The following is an 8,507-nucleotide window of genomic DNA, read 5'->3' on the forward strand; positions in this document are numbered from 1 at the left end:
GTAGAACGGAGGTGGTTGTCAGGCACGCGTTCATAGGTGAGAATGATGATGAGTGTCACAGATCATCACATTCATCAAGTTAAAGTGCGAATGAATATCTTAGAATGGAAGCAAGCGTAATAGAATGGAAAACAATAGTAATTGCATTAATTCATGAAGAACAGCAGAGCTCCTCACCCCCAACAATGGGGTTTAGAGACTCATGCCATAGAGAACACAACAAGAAACGTGTAAAGTGTCATGAGGTACAATATGAATATCTGAAAGTAGTATTTATAGTAAACTAGTGACCTAGGGTTACAGAAAATGAGTAAGCTAGGGTGTTTATTATAAAATTCCACTTCCGGGGCCCACTTGGTGTATGCTTGGGCTGAGCATTGAAGCTTTCATGTGTAGAGACATTTCTTGGAGTTTAACGCCAGCTTTTATGCCAGTTTGGGCGTTTAACTCCAGCTTTTGTGCCAGTTCTGGAGTTAAACGCCAGAATTCTTGAGCTGACTTGAAACGCCTGTTTCGGCCATCAAATCTCGGGCAAAGTATGGACTATTATATATTGCGGGAAAGCCCAGGATGTCTACTTTTCAACTCAATTGAGAACGCACCAATTGGGCTTCTGTAGCTCCAGATAATCCACTTCGAGTGCAGGGAGGTCAGAATCCAATAGCATCTGCAGTCCTTTTTCAGCCTCTGAATCAGATTTTTGCTCAGGTCCCTCAATTTCAGCCAGAAAATACCTGAAATCACAGAAAAACACACAAACTCATAGTAAAGCCCAGAAAAGTAATTTTTATTTAAAAATTAATAAAAATATAATAAAAACTAACTAAAATGTACTAAAAACATACTAAAAACAATGCCAAAAAGCGTATAAATTATCCGTTCATCACTTGCAGGAACTAAGGTTGAGGAATACAAAGCCAAGATGCCTTATCCTCAAAAACTCCATAAAGAGGAGCAGGATAAGCAATTTGCTCACTTTGCAGACTATCTTTGGACTCTTAAAATAAAGATTCTATTTGCATAGGCACTTGAGCAAATACCTTCTTATGCCAACTTCATGAAGGAGATCTTGAGCCATAAAAAGGATTGGAGAGAAACTGAAAGAGTTCTCCTCACTGAAGAATGTAGTGCAGTCATTCTGAAAAGCTTCCCAGAAAAGCTTAAGGATCCCGGGAGCTTTCTGATACCATGCACACTAGAGGGTAATTGCACCAAGACAGCTTTATGTGATCTTGGAGCAAGCATCAATCTAATACCTGCATCCACTATCAGAAAGCTTGGTTTAACTGAAGAAGTCAAACCAACCCGGGTATGTCTCCAACTTGCTGATGGCTCCATTAAATACCCATCAGGCGTGATTGAAGACATGATTGTCAGGGTTGGGCCATTCGCCTTTCCCACTGACTTTGTGGTGCTGGAAATGGAAGAGCACAAGAGTGCTACTCTCATTCTAGGAAGACCTTTCCTAGTAATTGGACGAACTCTCATTGATGTCCAAAAGGGGGAAGTAACCCTGAGGGTCAATGAGGATGAGTTCAAGTTAAATGCTGTCAAAGCCATGAAGCATTCAGACACACCCGAAGACTGCATGAAAGTTGATCTTATTGACTCTTTGGTAGAGGAGATCAACATGGCTGAGAGTCTCAAATCAGAGCTGGAAGACATCTTTAAAGATGTTCAGCCTGATTTGGAGGATTCAGAAGAATTGAAAGAACTTCTAAAACTTCCTCAGGAAGAGGAAACACCTCCTAAACCTGAGCTCAAGCCATTACCACCATCCCTGAAATATGCATTTCTGGGAGAAGGTGACATTTTTCCAGTGATCATAAGCTCTGCTTTAAATCCACTGGAAGAGGAAGCACTAATTCAAGTGCTAAGGACACACAAGACAGCTCTTGGGTGGTCCATAAATGACCTTAAGGGAATAAGCCCAGCTAGATGCATGCACAAAATCCTATTGGAGGATGATGCTAAGCCAATGGTTCAACCACAGATGCGGCTAAATCCAGCCATGAAAGAAGTGGTGCAGAAGGAGGTCACCAAGTTACTAGAGACTGGGATTATTTATCCTATTTCTGATAGCCCCTGGGTGAGCCCTGTTCAAGTTGTCCCCAAAAAAGGAGGTATGACAGTGGTTCATAATGAAAAGAATGAACTGGTTCCTACAAGAACAGTTACAGGGTGGCGCATGTGTATTGACTACAGAAGGCTCAATACAGCCACCAGAAAGGATCATTTTTCTTTACCATTCATAGACCAGATGCTAGAGAGACTAGCAGGTCATGAATACTACTACTTTTTGGATGGCTATTCAGGTTATAACCAAATTGCAGTAGATCCTCAGGACCAAGAGAAAATAGCATTCACATGTCCTTCTGGAGTGTTTGCTTACAGGAGGATGCCCTTTGGTCTGTGTAATGCACCTGCAACCTTTCAGAGGTGCATGCTCTCTATCTTCTCTGATATGGTAGAGAAATTTCTGGAAGGCTTCATGGATGACTTTTCAGTATTTGGAGACTCATTCAGCTCTTGCCTTAACCATTTAGCACTTGTTCTGAAAAGATTCCAAGAGATCAACCTAGTTTTAAACTGGGAAAAATGCCACTTTATGGTGACTGAAGGAATTGTCCTTGGGCATAAAATTTCAAACAAGGGAATATAGGTGGATCAAGCTAAAGTGGAAGTAATTGAAAAATTACCACCATCTGCTAATGTTAAGGCAATCAGAAGCTTTCTGGGGCATGCAAGATTCTACAGGAGGTTTATAAAGGATTTTTCAAAAATTGCAAAATCCCTGAGTAATCTGCTAGCTGCTGACACGCCATTTGTGTTTGACACAGAGTGTCTGCAAGGGTTTGAGACTCTGAAAGCTAAGCTGGTCACAGCACCAGTTATTTCTGCACCAGACTGGACATTACCATTTGAACTAATGTGTGATGCCAATGATCACGCCATTGGTGCAGTACTGAGGCAGAGGCATGACAAGCTTCTGCATGTCATTTATTATGCTAGCCGTGTTTTAAATGATGCCTAGAAAAATTACACAACAACAGAAAAAGAATTGCTTGCAGTGGTTTATGCCATTGACAAGTTTAAATCATACTTGGTAGGATCAAAAGTGATTGTGTACACTGACCATGCAGCTCTTAAATATCTACTCACAAAGCAGGATTCAAAACCCAGGCTCATAAGATGGGTGTTGCTTCTGCAAGAGTTTGATATAGAAATAAGAGACAGAAAAGCGACAGAGAACCAAGTGGCTGATCATCTGTCCCGAATAGAGCCAATAGAAGGGGCGTCCCCCCCCACTCTTTTGAGATCTATGAAACCTTTTCGGATGAGCATTTATTCGCCATTCAGGAAACACCATGGTTTGCAGACATTGCAAACTATAAAGCTGCAAGGGTCATACCCAAGGAGTACAGCAGGCAACCAAAGAAAAAATTAATTACTGATGCAAAGTACTACTTGTGGGATGAACCCTATCTCTTTAAGAGATGTGCAGACGGAATAATCCATAGGTGTGTGCCTAGAGAAGAAGCACGGAAGATCTTATGGCATTGCCATGGATCACAATATGGAGGCCATTTCGGAGGTGAGCGGACAGCCAACAAGGTCCTCCAATGTGGCTTCTACTGGCCTACCCTTTATAGAGATTCCCGAGAGTTTGTACGTAACTGTGATAGCTACCAAAGAGCTGGTAATCTTCCTCATGGTTACGCCATGCCTCAACAAGGGATCTTGGAGATTGAGTTGTTTGATGTATGGGGGATTGACTTCATAGGACCTTTCCCACCATCATACTCAAACACTTATATTCTGGTGGCAGTCGATTATGTATCAAAATGGGTAGAGGCCATTGCCACACCCACTAATGATACTAAGACAGTGCTGAAGTTCCTCCAGAAACATATCTTCAGCAGGTTTGGTGTCCCTAGAGTACTAATCAGTGATGGAGACACTCACTTCTACAACAAACAGCTTTACTCTGCCATGGTCCAGTATGGGATTAGCCACAAGGTGGCCACTCCATATCACCCACAGACAAATGGGCAAGCTGAAGTCTCTAATAGAGAACTAAACAGAATCCTGGAACGGACTGTAAGTGCCCGTAGAAAGGATTGGGCAAGAAACTTGGATGATGCTCTGTGGGCTTACAGAACAGCATTCAAGACTCCTATAGGGACCTCTCCATACCAGCTTGTGTATGGTAAGGCCTGTCATCTGCCCGTGGAACTGGAACATAAGGCCTACTAGGCAACCAGATTCCTGAACTTTGATGCCAAATTAGCCGGAGAAAAAAGATTACTCCAGCTAAATGAGCTATAGGAATTTAGACTCGCTGCTTTCGAAAATGCCAAGCTTTATAAGGAGAAATAAAATAGGTGGAATGACAGAAAGCTGTCATCAAGAATCTTTGAACCAGGACAAAAGGTTCTGTTGTTTAACTCTAGGCTCAGTCTATTCCCTGGGAAACTGAAATCCCGGTGGAGGGGACCATATGTGATTACAAGTGTATCACCATATGGTTATGTGGAGCTTCAAGACATTGATTTTGATAAGAAGTTTATTGTTAATGGACAGAGAATCAAACACTATCTTGAAGGCAATGTTGAGCAAGAGTGCTCAAGGCTGAGGCTAGATTAAAAAAAAAACTCAGTAAGGTCCAGCTAAAGACAATAAAGAAGCGCTTGCTGGGAGGTAACCTAGCTATTGGGAAAACTTTTTCTGTTATTTTGCCCTATTCTTGATTTTATTTGTTTATATAAAGTTCACTGTTAATAAGGTAAAGAGTCAATTATAGAGGTTCATAGGGTTACAGAAGGATTCAGCACACAAAATAGAGAAAAAGAGCTCACTGGCAAGAAAACGCCAGTAAGAGGCACAACTGGGCGTTAAACGCCCAAAAGGAGCATCTACTGGGCGTTTAACGCCAGTAATGATAGCCATCTGGGCATTAAACGCCAGAAAGAAGCAGCTTCTGGGCGTTTAACGCCAGATTGACAGCATCCTGGGCATTCAGAAAAACGCCCAGTGACAAAGGGGTTTCTGGCATTTAAAGCCAGCTAGAAGCAACAGCTGGGCGTTAATCGCCTTGACCAAGCACTAACTAGGCGTTAAACGCCCAAAACATGCAGCAGTTGGGTGTTTAACGCCAGGAATGTGGGGAGTAGGCAATTTCGTTTTCAATTCAAATTTTTTTCCATTTTTTATGTTTCAATTCATAATTTCTTGCACAAACATGTCACAAACCCTAATTTCTAAAAACCCTAATTTCAAAAAAATCAAATGTATCTTAATCCATAAACCCTTTCTCAAATCCTTTTCAAATCTTCACATCATCTTTTTCAAAATTCAGATTTATCTTTTTCAAATATCTTTCATACCTTTTCAATTTTAAATCATATCTTTTTCCTATTATACTTATCTTTTACAAATCATATCTTCTATCATATCTCCTTCTAAATTTTTGAACCCACCCACAGACCATGGCTCCCAAGGGAAAACAAACCGACTCAAGAGGCAAGAAGGAGAATATTCCAAAACCACTTTGGAATCAAGGGAAGTTCATAACCAAAGAACATTCAGACCATTTTTACAAAATAATGAGTCTAAGATCGGTGATCCCGGAAGTTAAATTCGATCTGAAAGAAGATGAATATCCAGAGATCCAAGAGCAAATTCGAAACAGGAGCTGGGAAGTCCTAGCTAATCCTGAAACAAAGGTGGGAAGAAACATGGTTCAGGAATTCTATGCTAATCTATGGCAGATGGACAGGCAGAGAATTGCTGGAATTGCATTCTATAACTATAGAACTCTGGTCAGAGGGAAGGTTGTTCACGCCCACCCTGACAAAATAAGGGAAATCTTCAAGCTGCCTCAACTGCAATATGACCCAGATTCCTTCGATAGGAGAATGATGAGATCGAACCTGGGATTGGACAAAATCCTAGAGGATATATGCCTCCCTGGAGCCAAGTGGACAACCAACACAAAGGGTGCCCTGAACCAACTCAAGAGAGGAGATCTAAAACCAGTTGCCAGAGGCTGGCTGGACTTCATTGGGTGCTCTATACTGCCCACCAGCAACCGCTCTGAGGCCACCATCAGAAGAGCAGTGATGATTCATTGCATTATGCTAGAAAAAGAAGTGGAAGTTCATCAGCTGATTGCTTGTGAGCTCTACAAAATTGCAAACAAGAACTCCAAAGATGTCAAATTGGCTTATCCAAGCTTAGGCTCTCTGCTATGTAAAGATGCTGGAATAAAAATGGGAGTAGATAAGTATATATCAGTTGAACAACCAATCACCAAAAAGTCTATGAAAGGACTACAAGTGCAGGATGACCCCATTAAGAGAAAAGCAAAGGAGCTCCTCCTGAAAATCCCTCAAATTGAATACTGGGAGCGCCTAGAAGCATTTGTCACCAAGTTGCAAGAAGCTGTGGATCAACTGAAGGAAGAATAGCAAAATCAAAACAGCATGCTATGCAAACTGCTTAAAGAACAAGAAGAGCAGGGGCGTGACATAAAGGAACTGAAGCGCCAGAAGCTGTCTCTTGAAGGGCCAAGCACTCCACATGCTAAAGAGGCATCTACCTCCCAAAATAAAGGTTGTTGAGTCCTAACTCTGAGATAACCTTTTATCTATGTTAAGAGTATATGAGTATTAGAGTTAGAGTCATTTATTTTTATGTCTTTAATTTTCTGTCTTTTATTATTAAGTGTTTTCTTTTATGCCTAATTTATATTATTTTTATTAAATAATAAATAAAAATTAGAGTCTATGCCTTAAAGTCTTGAATATCCTATGAATCCATCACTGTTCTTAAATAAAAAATGTTTTAATTACAAAAGAACAAGAAGTACATGGTTTCAATTTCATACTTGAAACTAGATTAATTATTTTGATGTGGTTACAATACTTTTTGTTTTCTGAATGAATGCTTGAACAGTGCATATGTCTTTTGAAGTTGATGTTCATGAATGTTAAATATGTTGGCTCTTGAAGAATAAGGAAACAGGAGACATGTTATTTGATGATCTGAAAAATCATAAAAATGATTCTTTAAGCAAGAAAAAGCAGTGAATACAAAAGCTTGCAAAAAAAAAAAAAAAGAGAGAGAAGAAAAAGCAAGCAGAAAAAGCCAAAAGCTCTTTAAACCAAAAGGCAAGAGCAAAAAGCCAATAGCCCTTAAAACCAAATGGCAAGGGTAAATAAAAAGGATCCAAGGCTTTGAGCATCAGTGGATAGGAGGGCCTAAAGGAATAAAATCTTGGCCTAAGCGGCTAAACCAAGCTGTCCCTAACCATGTGCTTGTGGTGTGAAGGTGTCAAGTGAAAACTTGAGACTGAGCGGTTAAGGTCAAGGTCCAAAGCAAAAGAAGAGTGTGCTTAAGAACCCTGGACACCTCTAATTGGGGACTTTAGCAAAGCTGAGTCACAATCTGAAAGGGTTCACCCAGTTATGTGTCTGTGGCATTTATGTGTCCAGTGGTAATACTGGAATACAAAGTGCTTAGGGCCACGGCCAAGACTCATAAAGTAGCTGTGTTCAAGAATCAACATACTGAACTAGGAAAATCAATAACACTATCTGAATTCTGAGTTCCTATAGATGCCAATCATTCTGAACCTCAATGGATAAAGCGAGATGCCAAAACTATTCAAGAGGCAAAAAGCTACAAGTCCCGCTCATCTGATTGGAGCTAAGTTTCATTGATATTTTATAATTTATAGTTTATTCTCTTCTTTTCATCCTATTTGATTTTCAGTTGCTTGGAGACAAGCAACAATTTAAGTTTGGTGTTGTGATGAGCAGATAATTTATACGCTTTCTGGCACTGTTTTTAGTATGTTTTCAATGTAAATTAGTTAGTTTTTATTGTATTTCTATTAGTTTTTAAATAAAAATCACAATTCTGGACATTACTATGAGTTTGTGTGTTTTTCTGTAATTTCAGGTATTTTCTGGCTGAAATTGAGGGAGCTGAGCAAAAATCTTATTCAGGCTGAAAAAGGACTGCTGATGCTGTTGGATTCTGACCTCCCTGCACTCGAAATGGATTTTCTGGAGCTACAAAACTCTAAATGGCGCGCTCTTAATTGCGTTGGAAATTAGACATCTAGGGCTTTCTAGAAATATATAATAATCCATACTTTGCTCAAGGATAGATGATGTAAACTGGCGTTCAACGCCAGTTCCATGTTGTAGTCTGGCGTCAAACGCCAGAAACAGGTTACAAATGGGAGTTGAATGCCAGAAACAGGTTACAACCTGGCGTTCAACTCCAGAAACAGCCTAGGCACGTGAGAAGCTTAAGTCTCAGCCCCAGCACGCACCAAGTGGTCCCCAGAAGTGGATTTCTGCACCATCTATCATAGTTTAGTCATTTTCTGTAAACCTAGGTTACTAGTTTAGTATTTAAACAACTTTTAGAGGTCTATTTCGCACCTCATGACATTTTAGATCTGAACTTTGTACTCTTTGACGGCATGAGTCTCT

The sequence above is a fragment of the Arachis ipaensis genome, chromosome B03 (genome assembly GCF_000816755.2).
Source record: "Arachis ipaensis cultivar K30076 chromosome B03, Araip1.1, whole genome shotgun sequence".
Classification (NCBI taxonomy): domain Eukaryota; kingdom Viridiplantae; phylum Streptophyta; class Magnoliopsida; order Fabales; family Fabaceae; genus Arachis; species Arachis ipaensis.